Consider the following 14,992-nt stretch of genomic DNA (forward strand, 5'->3'; position numbering starts at 1 on the left):
TTGGAGTATAAAAGCAGGGAAGTCCTGTTACAACTGTACAGGGTATTGGTGAGACCACACCTTGAGTACTGCATACAGTTTGGTCCCCTTATTTAAGGAAGGATTGGAGGCAGTTCAGAGACGATTCACTAGGTTAATTCCAGAGATGAGGGGGTTGACGTATGAGGAAAGGTTGAGCAGGCTAAGCCTATACTCATTGGAATTTAGAAGAATGAGAGGTGATCTTATTGAAACATATAAGATACTGAGGGGGCCCAACAAGGTAGATGCAGAGAGGATGTTTCCCCTCGTGGGGAAATCTAAAACACGGGGGCATAGTTTCAGAATAAAGGGTCGCCCTTTTAGAACTGAGATGAGGAGGAATTTCTTCTCTTAGAGGGCCATAAATCTGTGGAATTCTCTGCCCCAGAGAGCCGTGGAGGCTGGGTCATTAAATACATTTAACGTGGCGATACAGATTTTTGCAAGATAAGGGAGTGAAGGGTTATGGGGAGCGGGCAGGGAAGTGGCTTTGAGCCCAGGATCAGCCATGATCTTATTGAATGGCGGAGCAGGCTCGAGGGGCCAAGTGGCCTATTCCTGCTCCTATTTCTTATAATAATTGGTGCTGAGCTCAGTTTAGGAAGCTGTGTCCTGTGAGAAGTGCCCCAAACACCGAGCCCACTGCCCTTTGTGCGGTCTCTTGGTTTGGTTCAGCTCTGACTGAGGCTCCCAGTTCAGAGTTGTCACCTTCACACAGATCTTGAGTCCAAACCAGAGTCCAAGGAGGTAGGGCGAGAGATCAGGTCTATTAAAATTGGCATTGAATGGGGAGTCTGGCTGCACCTTGTGCAGTGCAGGGGGATTCTGACTGTCATTACACGGTGAATATCAGTAGGTTATAGGATTATTACTTGTAACACTTAGGATATTGGGGTGTTACACCTATTACTACCAGTGACATATAGACTATCAGTGAGTAATTGTACTGCTGTTGGTTAATCTCAGTGTTGCCAATATTACTATTAGTTTTTGGTGCAATTTCAGTGAGTTTCTATGGGCTGGATTTATCGGTGGCGGGTAGGTGGTAAAATGTTTTTTTTCCCCAGCGGGTCGGGGCCCCGCTGTGAACCCGCCGCCACGTGCCTTCACCGAATGTCGGGTCTGTCAGCACTGAGCAGACCCGACACACAGCTGCGGGTTCACAGCAGGGGACCCAATTCAGGCAATTAGTGGCTTGTTTAGAGCCAAATAAGAATGAATTTCAGCTCACCTTCTGCATTTGACAGTTCGCCCACGAGGTCCACGCTGGTTGTGGACCACGTCTGTCAAGCTGAGGTGGGAGTTCAGTGGCCAATGAATCAGCTGTTGTGTTAACAGCTTCAAATGTACAGTAAAAGCTCCCACCTTACAGAGATATCTTCCCTCAGCCACAAACTCTTCCTCACTGCATTTCCACAACAGATTCACCATGCTGCAAGTCTTTACACAAGTCTCCATCCGTTTGACCTCATTACCTCTCTCACCATTGACAGATCGCTTCTGTCATCTCTACTTCACCTGCCATCTATTCCATCAGCATGAGTGCCTTTTATACTCTCTCACCTTGGTCCTCAGAATCATACCACGATCAGCTCCAACACCAGCAGCAACAGGTACACCAGCAGCACCAACAACAACACCACCAACTTTCTCCGCAATCACCTGATGCTGCACAGGACAGAGGGCATCAGCACCTGACCACATGGCCTCACCATGGCCAGATTTACTTTACTTGATGCTGTACACCCTGGCTGCCACATGATGTGCCAGTTTGGCACCACCCCACACCAACACCATAAAGCATCCCTACAATGTCCAAGCCATTCCTTTCACACACCTCACCATTGCGGGGGGGGTGGGGGGAGGGTACCGTTATGTCTCACTGTTCACTACCAAAGGTGCACAAAAATCTGTCCAAGAACACACAGTGTTCAAAATAAAGTTTTCAATGCTTGACACCACATTAACAGAAACTTTACATGAACATTGGATAAAACACCCAAGTGCCTACCCTTGTGTGTTGTTAGTTGGTATGATTGCATTAGGATGAGGGTGAGTGTGAGGGGTGGCTAGTGAGATGGGGATGTGATAATGTAGATAGAGAGGGATGGGTGGAGGTGCAAGGTAATTTGGTGTGAGTAAGGATTTGCAGGAGTAGGGTAGGAAAGACAGAGTGATGGGGATGTGATGAGAGGCACAGCAGGATAAGGCTGAGTGTGGCTTTGCAGTAACGTTTTGTGATCTACTGAAATCATTGAAATGTTTGCGGCACTGCACCCAGGTCCTCCTGACCACATCACTGCTTGTGCCCTCCTCTGCAGTGTGGAACGAGGCTGTGTTGATCTCCTGGGGAGGTCTCTTCCATCCATGGGAAGGGAAGAATACCTCCCTGTGTGCTGAGACTCCCTCCATAAGCATATGGAGGGAATCATGGGAGAGCCTGGGTGCAGCCTGCACCTCTGTGCAGTGCTTGTCAGTGTTTGCAGCACCTCAATGCTGTAGAACACTGACACACAAATCTCAAAATAAATTTGGCCATGGTCCCTTTAAGGAAACCGGCTGATGATGCGTCATAAAATGACGACACCAGGCCCGCTTCCTCCAGTTGGCTGGGAAACGCGCTGGGCGGGCTTAACAAGACCAATCTAGGGAACTTAATTTCAGAGGCTGGGATAGAGACAGCAGCGACATCGCGACCTGCCACCAATGCCGCCCGCCACGGACCCGCCAAGGTTCGTAAAATCGCAGCCTATAAGTTAGTAGTGGAATCAAAGTTCCTTCCACCTCTGGTTTCCCCTCTATGAATCGCTCCCCCACCTTTGATTTCAACTCTTTGCTGCCCTTGGTTTCCCTTCGTCGCCTGCTCATGGGTGGCTTCCTGGTTCTCAGAACATCTCACATAACAGCTGCTGGCACAAAACTACAAGCAGATATTCAACTGCAGGGTGCCCATTTGCACAACCTTTATAACATAAATGCAGTAACATTTGCAGGTGTCATGTGATCAGATGTCATTTGATCAAACAAACCTCCAGGAATTCCTCCAACCAAAATTGGCAACCCTACGCCAGTTGCAAATTCTGGCAATTCATGATTACTTTTTCCCTCTGTTTTTGAAAGTTTCTTTTTCTGTTGCTTTTTGATGTTCATTCTGTAATGCAAACAACTTTTGGACCAAGAGTGAATTCAGTGTGTCTATTTAGGCCTCTGCTAATTTCAAACTCTAATCATCCGTTAAGGGTGTGATAAAGTGTTGTTGGTTGGGTTTTCTTCTCTGTGAAAGTTCCTTCTCTAGATGGCTTGGCTGAGCCTGAGACTCATGGAGGCAATAAACCTATACTGTGTGTCCAAAGTGTTACACGGTTTAGGAGCCCTGTATTATCTGGTGCTGAGGCCCGATGTCTCCAACATGTGCTATGTGTGCATGCTGGAGCAACATGTAGCACATTGGAAACCCACAAAAGAAATGTATGCAAGTGTCATAAAGGCCTCAATGTTTATGGAAATTAGGAGTCTTGCCATAATGTGGCTGGAGCTCCCGAGAAGCGCTCCAGTCAGTCAGAGCCCATTTAGAATGGGGACTTCAGGTGAGGCCTGTTAAAACATTTTGAACTTGCCTCCTGGGTGGCCTTCTTCTTCCAATGGGGCTGCACGTCGTTTTCAAACCTTGCCTCTTTAGCCACCCAAAAAGCTTTAGCAAAGAGATACAATGGGCCAACTGGCCTCCTTCAGTGCTGTGAGCTTCTATGATTTGATGCTGCCACTATCTGCAACATAGAAACATAGAAGATAGGAGCTGGAGTAGGCCATTCGGCCCCTCGAGCCTGTTCCACCATTTAATGAGATCATGGCTGATCATCCAAATTCAGTACCCTGTCCCTGCTTTCTCCCCATATCCCTTGATACCTTCAGCCTTAAGAAATATATCTAACTCCTTCTTGAATATATTTAATAAGTTGGCCTCAACTGCCTTCTGTGGTGGAGAAATCCACAGGTTCACCACTCTCTGGGTGAAGAAATTCCTCCTCATCTCTGTCCTAAATGGCTTACCCCTTATCCTTAGACTGTGACCCCTGGTTCTGGACTCCCCATCATCGGGAACATCCTTCCTGCATCTAGTCTGTCCAATCCTGTTAGAATTTTATAAGTTTCAATGAGATCCCCTCTCATTCTTCTAAACTCTAGCGAAAACAAACCCAATCGACCCAATCTCTCTTCATACATCATTCCTGTCATCCCAGGTATCAGTCTGGTGAATCTTCGCTGCACTCCCTCCATGGCAAGAACATCCTTCCTCAGATAAAGCGACCAAAACTGCACACAATACTCAAGGTGTGGTCTCACCAAGGCCCTGTACAACTGCAGCAAGACATCCTTGTTCCTGTACTCGAATCCTCTCGCTATGAAGGCCAACATACCATTTGCCTTCTTAACTGCCTGCTGCACCTGCATGCTTACCTTCAGTGACTGGTGCACAAGGACACCCAGGTCTTGTTGCACTTCCCCTTTTCCCAATGTATTGCCATTCAGATAATAATCTGCCTTCCTGTTTTTCCCACCAAAGTGGATAACCTCGCATTTATCCACATTATACTACATCTGCCATGCATCTGCCCAATCACCCAACCTGTCCAAATCATACTGGAGTTTCTCGGCATCCTTCTCACAGCACACATGCCCACCCAGCTTCGTGTCGTCTGCAAACTTGGAGATATTACATCTAGTACCCTCGTCTAGATCATTAATATATATTGTGAATAGCTGGGGTCCTAGCACCGATCCCTGCGGTACCCCACTAGTCACTGCCTGCCACTCTTTGCTTCCTGTCTGCCAACCAGTTCTCTATTCAAGTCAGTACCTTACCCCCAATCCCATGTGATTTAACTTTGCACGCCAATCTCTTATGCGGGAGCTTATCGAAAGCCTTCTGAAAGTCCAAATACACCACATCCACTGGTTCTCCCTTATCCTATGAGTTACATCCTCAAAAAATTCCAGTAGATTAGTCAAGCATGATTTACCTTTTGTAAATCCATGTTGACTTTGTCCAATCCTGTCACTGTTTTCCAAGTGCTCTGCTGTTATATCTTTTATAATGGACTCTAGCATTTTCCCCACTACCGATGTCAGGCTTACCAGTCTATAATTCCCCGTTTACTCTCTACCACCTTTTTTAAATAGTGGGGTTATATTATCTACCCTCCAATCCATGGGAACTATTCCAGAGTCTATAGAATTTTGGAAGATGACCAGCAATGCATCTACTATTTCTAGGGCCACTTCCTTAAGTACCCTAGGATGTAGATTATCAGGCCCTGGGGATTTATCGGCCTTCAATGCCATCAATTTCCCTAACACCATTTCCCTACAAATACTGATTTAATTCAATTCCTCCCTCTCATTAGACCCTATGTTCCCCGACATCTCTGGAAGGTTATTTGTGTCCTCCTTTGTGAAGACAGAACCAAAGTATGTATTTAATTGGACTGCCATTTCTTTGTTCCCCATTATAAATTCCCCTGATCCTGACTGCAAGGGACCTACACTTGACTTCACCAATCTTTTTCTCTTCACAAATCTTTAGAAGCTTTTACAGTCAGTTTTTATGTTCCTTGCAAGCTTACTCTCATATTCTATTTTCCCCCTCTTAATTAATCTCTTTGTCCTCCTTTGCTGAATCTTAAACTGCTCCCAATCCTCAGGTTTGCTGCTTTTTCTGGGCAATATATATGTCCTCTCCTTGGATCTTATGCTATCCCTAATTTCCCTTGTTAGCCACGGTTGAATCACCTTTTTTGTTTTATTTTTATGCCAAACAGGGATGAACAAATTCTGTATTTCATCCACGTGATCTTTAAATGTTTGCCATTGCCTATCCACTGTCAACCCTTTAAGTAACGTTCCCCAATCCATCCTAGCCAACTCGCGCCTCATACCATCGTAGTTTCCTTTATTTAAATTCAGGACCCAAGTCTCTGAATCAATTACTTCACTCTCCATCTTAATGAAGAATTCTATCATATTATGATCGCTTCTCCCCAAGGGGGCCTCGCACAACAACATTGCTAATTAATCCTTTCTCATTACATAATACCCAGTCTAAGATGGCCTGATCTCTAGTTGGTTCCTCGACATATTGGTCCAGGAAACCATACACTCTAGGAATTCCTCCTCCACAGTATTGTTACTAATTTGGTTAGCCCAATCTATATGTAGATTAACGTCACCCATGATAACTGCTGTGCCCTTATTGCATGCGTCTCTAATTTCCGGTTTAATGCCATCCCCAACCTCGCCATTACTGTTTGGGTGTCTGTATACAACTCCCACTAACGTTTTCTGCCCCTTGGTGTTTCTCAGCTCTACCCATACAGATTCCACATCATCAGAGCGAATATCCTTCCTTACTATTGTGTTATTCTCCTCTTTAACCAGCAATGCTACCCCACCTCCTTTTCCTTTTTGCCTGTCCTTCCTGAATATTGAATACCCCTGGATGTTGAATTCCCATCCTTGGTCACCCTGGAGCCATGTCTCCGTAATTCCAATTACATCATATCTGTTTACATCTATCTATGCTCTCACTATCTGCATTATCACCAGCTTTCAACTCTATCATTTCTTTATCTATGTAATTTTAAAAAACCTGCAAATTGCCTTGGGGTTGACTAGTAAAATTTGATCCAAGGCTTTGCATGCACAAAATGAATAAATTGTACTGCTTACACTTAGTAGCTAATTAAATAAATGTAAACCTGTATTTATGCTCCAATTCCAGGTTTGTAAAAGATTGATTTGGTTCAGATCAGGAATGTCCAATGTGGCAGAATTAAATTACAACCCTGTCATGCTAAACTGGATCCATCCTGTCCCACTTCAAAGCAGAATAACAATTTCATATCAAGAAGTAGGAGTTTGCACTCTAAACTGTCACTGGAGTTATTAATCCCACACTGTCCACACAAGAATGTAAATAAGGCTTTGGAACAAAGACAAATGGTTCAAAGAAACTGAAGACAAAGAAACAGAAAGCAAAAAAAAAATCAGATGTTGAAAATCTGTAAAGAAAAAAGTAGAAAATGCTGGAAACACTCAGCAGGTCAGTCAGCATCTGTGTAGAGAATAGATGAATTAATGTTTCAGGTGTAACTCTTCAGAATGGGAAGAAATTACAGATGAACAGCATTTAAAAATGGTGTGGAGATGCCGGAGTTGGACTGGGGTGGACAAATGTAAGAAGTCACACAACACCAGGTTATAGTCCAACAGCTTTATTTGAAATCACAAGCTTTCGGAGCGCTGCTCCTTCGTCATGCATACATGCACAGGCATACACGCACAGGCCATAATTTTCATCTTCATTGCTTGGGTGATAATCTGGTGGAGTGCATCACTCACCCATTATAGAACTTGCCCATGTTTCATTCTAATGCACTCAATGGAATGAAAATGAGGCGAGTTCTATAATGGGTGGGCAACCCACTCCACCAGTTTGCCATCTGAGCAGTGAAGATGAAAATTACCCCCATTTATGAGATACAGAAGAACGCGTGAATTGCTGAGGTGGTGGAGACAAAGGAAAAAGTAAAATATAAAAGAATAAAATGAAGTTAGAACAAATGTACACAAAGTGAAGTGTTATTTTGGAATGTTGATGGGTGGCTCAATGGATAATGCAGTGAGATGGCAGAGCATGCTTTATTCTCTACTTATACAGTGCTTATACTGTCTTGAGCAAGAGTGTTATGGAATGATTTTATGCTCAGTTCCAGTTCTACACAATTGGCACCAGTTATATTGTATAAAATTGCACAGCTTAAAAAGCATTCACTGCCTCTGTCCATCATAGTGATGTTGTATGCAATAATGATGTTGTGGTGCTTTATATAGTTCAGTATTTCTACAGCCTTCTTTGTCAGAGACATTTGGCACTAATATTTACTGGGGCATAGCACGTGAACAGGGGTTGGGGGGTGTGGTTGCTAGGGGAATTTTGGCCGCATGCTGTGGAGTTTTGACTCCACATCGTGTGTTTCTTTTTCATGCAGGTTCCCCACCCAGAAGCCAGCCTGATTGAGAGGCTTGGCTCCCTGTCGGACGGGGAATGCTCCAGAGGAGGCCGCAGCCCAGGAGGAGGTAGGGAGCCTGCAGTTGGGTTAGTCGGAGTGAGGAGGGGGGTTCCAGAACTTTGAGGGGGTGAAACGATCCCTGGGGAGGGACCTGATCCGGAAGGGGTTGGGGGGGGTGGGGGGCGGTGTTGGCCACCGATCCCATGGGAGTTGTGGGGGTCCGCTGGTAAGCTTGGTGGGCTGGGAGAAAGCACTCCTGCTCCTCTTGCCCCACAAGCAGTGCTCTAAAAGCACTTAATCTTTTCCACGAAGCAGTCCTCACCTCCCTTTAGCTGTCAGGTTTCCCAGCCAGGGTTAAACCTGGAAGACAGGTTAAATATGAGGCTCGCAGCCTCATTATAATATTTAAATGGCCAACCTGCCTCCTGGGGGCAAGTTGAAGGCGGTTTGGGGTCGGGTTTGAGATTTTAAAAATTCTTACATCCCATCCGACCCAACCCACCCATTTTTGGGGGTTAAAATTACCCCTGATTGTGATTTTGTTGCTCCAAAGGCAATAGTTTAGATACTGAGCATCATACATTAAAAAAAATATATGAAACAACGAGAGAGGTGCATCCAGAAATCTGCCTACAAGTATATACTGCATCCACATTCAAGAAAAATTTGTATACTGGTCTGCTGGAGAACCAGTTTAGACCACATGAGTAAGAGACTAACCCATAATGCAATTCATGGGAAAAACAAGCTGCTTCAGTTTCTGGTATACAGTATAATGGGAATCAATTACCAATTGTCAATATATTCTGAATAACTAGTTATTGATTTGTAGACAGTGAGGACCTACTTCTGTTTTATCATCCGAGCTGATCACTAACCTTGTTACCAGCTTTGGTCTGAACAGAATAGTTCCTATGGTGGGGTGGGGGGTTTGTGAAGGGCGGCTTGTACACCCGCTGTTTGGAAATTCAAGAACTGGTTTTCCAGATTTGGCAAGACAACTCGATGAAGTGTTAGCTATGTCTAAATGTATAAGAAACTGAGTTATCCATCCTCTTTTGTCAACTGGATTCAAGCTGGTTAACAAATGATCGATTCTGCTTCTCACTTACTCTTTCTAATATTAGTGATCTTTGGGTCTCTCCAGTTTTCTGCCTCTTTATTTTTTCTGTAAATGTCTATTGATTTCTTTCTGTGTCTCTCTTTTTCTGTTTACTTTGTGTACCTGTTTCATCTTCCTGTGCAGTTTGTTGTTTACTCTTTAGATTTCTCATGCAGTGTGTACAGCATGAAGTGATAAACTGCTTTCTATTTGCTGTTTTGTTGGTCTTGGTTGTTAAAGTGACAGATTAGCAGAGAAACTGAAGTAGTACATGCTCCTGAGCTTTTAAAAAAGAAAGTATGACTTTTAAAATGTCTTCTTTAAAAAAGCATTTGACAAATCATTCTTTTGTCTGTAAAGGGAGAGAATAATTTTTCAAAAGTATGATGCCACATGCAAAAATAATTTATTTTCCTTTCTTTACCAATTCTCTCCAGCAGTTTTCTCCACCTTCTCCTCTCCTAATAAGATTAACGGTCTGACTTCCCTTCGGTATTTGTCCATTGTGCCACACTATTCATGTTTCAATCTTGACAGACTAGGGCCGACTTTCCTTTTTGTTCCACCCGGGGAATGCTGAGCTCCCAGTGAAGAGGAAATGAGCATCGAGACTTATGGGGTTAATTTTCAACTTTGCCGCCTGGGTAGTAACCTGGAGCAACGAATTGCCTGCTCGTTGTAGAACCTAACATCAATGGAATAAAAATTGGGTGGGGGATCCATTCCATCAGGTTACCGTCCATGCAACTAAGTTCAAAAATACCCCATTGCATCAGGTTTTCACCCCGACTACACCCTGTTGGGGAGGGTTTAAACTAATTTGACAGAGGGAGGGGCACCAGGATGTAACATTAGAAAGGGGAACTAAAGTGCTCAAAGGATTGGGAGAGGCAGAGAGCACTAAAGTAAGAAATAGTAAGGTATTAGGGGGGTCAAACTAAGAGAGAATACAGGATGGTCTAAGATGGGTTTACAGTGTATGTATGTGAACGCACAAAGCATAGTAAACAAGGTAAGTGAGCTGCAGGCACAAATAGCCTCATGGGAATATGATGTTGTAGCAATAACTGAGACCTGGCTCAAAAAAGGGCAGGATAGGGTATTACATATTCCTGGTTATAAAGTGTTCAGGAAAGATAGGAGGTGGTGTGGCAGTATTGGTCAAGGAGAATGTTACAGTGCTGGAGAGGGAGGATGTCCTGGAGGGGTCAAGGACAGAATCTATAGGGCTAGAGTTAAGAAATAATGGAGGTGCCATTACACTACTAGGTGTATTCTATAGGCCACCAAATAGTGGGGAAGATATGGAGGAGCAAATTTGCAGAGAAATTACAGAGAGGTGCAAGAACTATAGAGTAGTAATAATGGGGGGACTTCAACTATCCTAATATAAACTGGGACTGTAATAGTATTAAGGGCAGAGAAGGAGAAGAATTTCTGAAATGTGTTCAGGAGAACTTTCTTGATCAGTATGTTTCCAACCCGACGAGGAAGGAGGCATTGCTGGATTTGGTTAAGGGGAATGAGGTAGGTCAAGTGGAGCAAGTGTCAGCAGGTGAACATTTAGGGAACAGTGATCATCGTATCAAAAGGTTTAAATTAGCTATGGAAAAGGACAGGGAGCAATCTAGAGTAAAAATGTTTAACCGGGGAAGGCCAATTTCAGTGGGATGAGAATGGATCTGGCCCGGGTAAACTGGAATCAAAGATTGGTAGGCAAAACTGTAATGGAACAATGGGCTGCCTTTAAAGAGGAAATAGTTCAGGTGCAGTCGAGGTACATTCCCACTCGGGGGAAAGGCAGGGCAACTAAAGTCAGGGCTCCCTGGATGACGAAAGAGATAGAGAATATGATGAAGCAGAAAAAGAGCACATATGAGAGATGTCAGGTTGCAAGTACATCGGAGAATCAGGCTATATATAGAAAGGTCAGAGGAGAAGTGAAAAAGAAAATAAGAGGGCAAAGAGAAGTTATGAGAATAGAATGCCAGCTAACATAAAAGGTAATTCAAAAGTCTTCTATCGGTATATAAATAGTAAAAGGGTAGTAAGAGGAGGGGTGGGGCCAATTAGGAACCAAAAAGGAGACCTATGCATGGAGGCAGAGGGTATAGCTGAGGTACTAAACGAGTACTTTGCATCTGTCTTCACCAAGGAAGAGGATGCTGCCATAGTCATAGTAAAGGAGGAGGTAGTGGAGATACTTTATAGCAGTATTAGAAAGGCTGGCTGTACTTAAAGTAGATAAGTCACCAGGAGCAGATGGGATGCATCCTAGGATGCTGAAGGAATTGAGGAAGGAAGTTGCAGAGGTACTGGCCATAATATTGCAATCCTCCTTAGAAACGGGAGTGGTGCCAGAGGACTGGAGAATTGCAAATGTTACACCATTGTTCAAAAAAGGGTGTAAAGATAAACCCAGCAATTACAGGCCAGTCAGTTTAACCTCGGTAGTGGGGATGCTTTTAGAAACAGTAATCAGGGGCAAAATTAGCAGTCACTTGGACAAGTGTGGATTAATTAAGGAAAGCCAGCACGAATTTGTTAAAGGCAAATCGTGTTTAACTAACTTAATTGAGTTCTTTGATGAGGTAACACGGAGGGTTGACGAGGATAATTCAGTTGATGTGCTGTACATGGATTTCCAAAAGGTGTTCGACAAAGTGCCACATAATAGGCTTGCCAGCAGAGTTGAAGCCCATGGAATCAAAGAAACAGTGGCAGCATGGATATGGAATTAGCTAAGTGATAGGAAGCAGAGAGAAGTGGTGAATGGTTGTTTTTTGGACTGGAGGAAGGTATAAAGTGGTGTTCCCCAGGGGTTGGTTCTAGGATCACAGCTTTTCTTGATATATATTACTGACTCAGGTGTGGGTGTACAGGACACAATTTCAAAATTTGCAGATGACACAAAACGTGGAAGTATAATGAACAGTGAGGAGGAGAGTGATAGATTTCAGGAAGACATAGATAGGCTGGTGAAATGGGTGGTCACATGGCAGCTGAAATTTAACGCAGAAAAGTGTGAAGTGATACATTTTGGTAGAAAGAATGTGGCGAGAACTAAATGGTACAACCCAGAAGGGGGTGCACGAACAGAGAGACCTAGGGGTATGTGCACAAATCATTGAAGGTGGCAGGGTGGGTTGAGAAAGCAGTTAAAAAGGCTTGCATCTGGGCTTCATGAATAGAGGTATAGAGTACAAAAGCGTGGAAATGATGATGATCCTGTATAAAACACTGGTTCAGCCCCAACTGGAGTATTGTGTCCAATTCTGGGCACCACACTTTAGGAAGGATGTGAAGGCCTTATAGAGGTGCAGAAAAGATTTACGAGAATGATTCCAGGAATGAGGGACTTCAGTTACGTTGATAGACTGGAGAAGCTGGGGTTGTTTTCCTTGGAGCAGAGAAGATTGAGAGGAGATTTGATGGAGGTGTTCAAAATCATGAGGAGTCTGGACAGAGTAGATAGAGGGAAACTGTTCCCATTGTTGAAACATCGAAACATAGAAGATAGGAGCAGGAGTAGGCCATTCGGCCCCTCGAGCCTGCTCCGCCATTCAATGCGATCATGGCTGATCATCCAACTTCAGTACCCTGTCCCTGCTTTCTCCCCATATCCCTTGATGCCTTTAGCCTTAAGAAATATATCCAACTCCTTCTTGAATATATTTAATGAATTGGCCTCTACTGCCTTCTGTGGTAGAAAATTCCACAGGTTCACCACTCTCTGGGTGAAGAAATTCCTCCTCATCTCTGTCCTAAATGGCTTACCCCTTATCCTTAGACTGTGACCCCTGGTTCTGGACTCCCTGACCATCGGGAACATCCTTCCTGCATCTAATCTGTCTAGTCCTGTTAGAATTTTATAAGTTCCAATGAGATCCCCTCTCATTCTTCTAAACTCCAGCGAGTACAAGCCCAATCGACCCAATCTCTCCTCATACATCATTCCTGCCATCCCAGGTATCAGCCTGCTGAATCTTCGCTGCACTCCCTCCATGGCAAGAACATCCTTCCTCAGATAAGGTGACCAAAACTGCACACAGCAAGACATCCTTGTTCCTGTACTCAAACCCTCTCGCTACGAAGGCCAACATACCATTTGCCTTCTTAACCGCCTGCTGCACCTGCATGCTTACCTTCAGCGACTGGTGCACAAGGACGCCCAGGTCTTGTTGCACTTCCCCTTCTCCCAATCTATTGCCATTCAGATAATAATCTGCCTTCTTGTTTTTGACACCAAAGTGGATAACCTCGCATTTGTCCACGTTATATTGCATTTGCCATGCTTCTGCCCAATCACCCAACCTGTCCAAATCATACTGGAGTTTCTCGGCATCCAGATGAAGGGTCGAGAACCAGAGGACACCGATTTAAGGTGATTGGCAAAAGAACCAAAGGCAACATAAGAAAAACTTTTTTATGCAGCGAGTGGTTAAGATCTGGAATGCACTACCTGAAAGGATGGTGGATTCAGACTCAATCACTGCTTTCAAAAGGGAGTTGGATCAGTATCTGAAAGAAAGGGCGGGGGAGTGGGACTAGCTGAAGTGCTCTTGCAGAGAGCCGGCACGGGCTCGACGGGCCAAATGGCCTTCTTCTGTGCTGTAACCATTCTATGATTCTACACCGCCCCAGGGTTTCTGGGACTTCCCCGACTAAATGTAATTGTGCCTGCGCCTGCAATAAGTACAGACCCAACATAAGTGTCTAAAAGAGGCATTTAAGCTGTGATGAAAAAAGGTTAAACACACTGGTGGTAATTTTGACTTTTGCCGATAGTGTAAAACGTGCCACCTATTAAATACTTCTCCCAATTTTACTTCCCATTGAAGTCACACACTCAGTTGCCAATCTTAGCCATGTCTTTATTGAAAATGCCAAACAAAGGTCAACTGCTTTCCTTCACGAAGGCTGGGGAGAAAAGTGATAATGAAAGTGACTTCTTGTCCTTGGATGATTTCTATCTCCTACCTCCATTGGATTACTTGCCCTCCTTTCTTCCCTCAGCCAGCCCAAAATTGGGTCTTGGATCTCATTTCAATAATTTAGCTGAGCTGCTAGTGTCTCCTGATGTGTCTCCAGAGGCAGCTCACCTCGGACCAGACCCCTCTGGGATGCAGCTCCATTTAAATCCACCCTATGCCTACAGTCCTTTAGTTAATTTATGATAAATCTCACAATGTCACCCTTGACACCATTAACTTAATTTTAGCACAAAGTACTTTGTGGCACTTTATTGGAACCTTTTTCAAAATCTAAGTAGTTGACATCTTCCTGATCTATCTTTCGATTGACTTCTTCAAAAAACTGGATCAGGTTTATGGAACATGACCTCCCATTTTTTGAAGCCAGATTGAGTATCTCTTACCAATCCCAGGCATTCTAGGTGACTATTAATAGTATCCCTAATGATGCTTTCCATTAATTTCCCTACTATTGAGGTTAAACTCACTGGTCTTTCCATCGAGTTTATAGTCCCATTCTTCCCAAAATGTCACTAAAATGAATGAAAGGTAAATCGTCGACAGTGCACCCATAACCTGATTGTGGACTCAGTGGGAGAGGCTCCCTGCTGGTGCGGGCAGATGTAAGATCACCCCATATATGCACCTGTTCCTGGCTTCGCTTCCCATATTTATTCTCCCTCCCACAAACAGAAATTAACTTGTTACTATTACAATAAGCAGCATCTAAATTTCACACAAAACTACTGACTACCCTTTGTGCTTGATCTCATGAGCTAAAGAAATTATCAGAGTGTTTACACTGGAAAGCAAAGACAATTAAAACA

The 14,992-nt window shown here is 44.0% G+C and overlaps 1 protein-coding gene across 1 annotated transcript in view; it reads left to right on the forward strand.

Moving 5' to 3' along the window:
* LOC147114852 (putative Polycomb group protein ASXL3) overlaps positions 1–14,992 on the forward strand; it is a 440,803-nt gene that overhangs the window by 416,141 nt on the left and 9,670 nt on the right. The gene's annotated exons all lie outside the window — the stretch shown is intronic.

Source organism: Somniosus microcephalus, chromosome 7, assembly GCF_052327205.1.
Source record: "Somniosus microcephalus isolate GS21.2 chromosome 7, FLI_Smic_1.0, whole genome shotgun sequence".
NCBI lineage: Eukaryota > Metazoa > Chordata > Chondrichthyes > Squaliformes > Somniosidae > Somniosus > Somniosus microcephalus.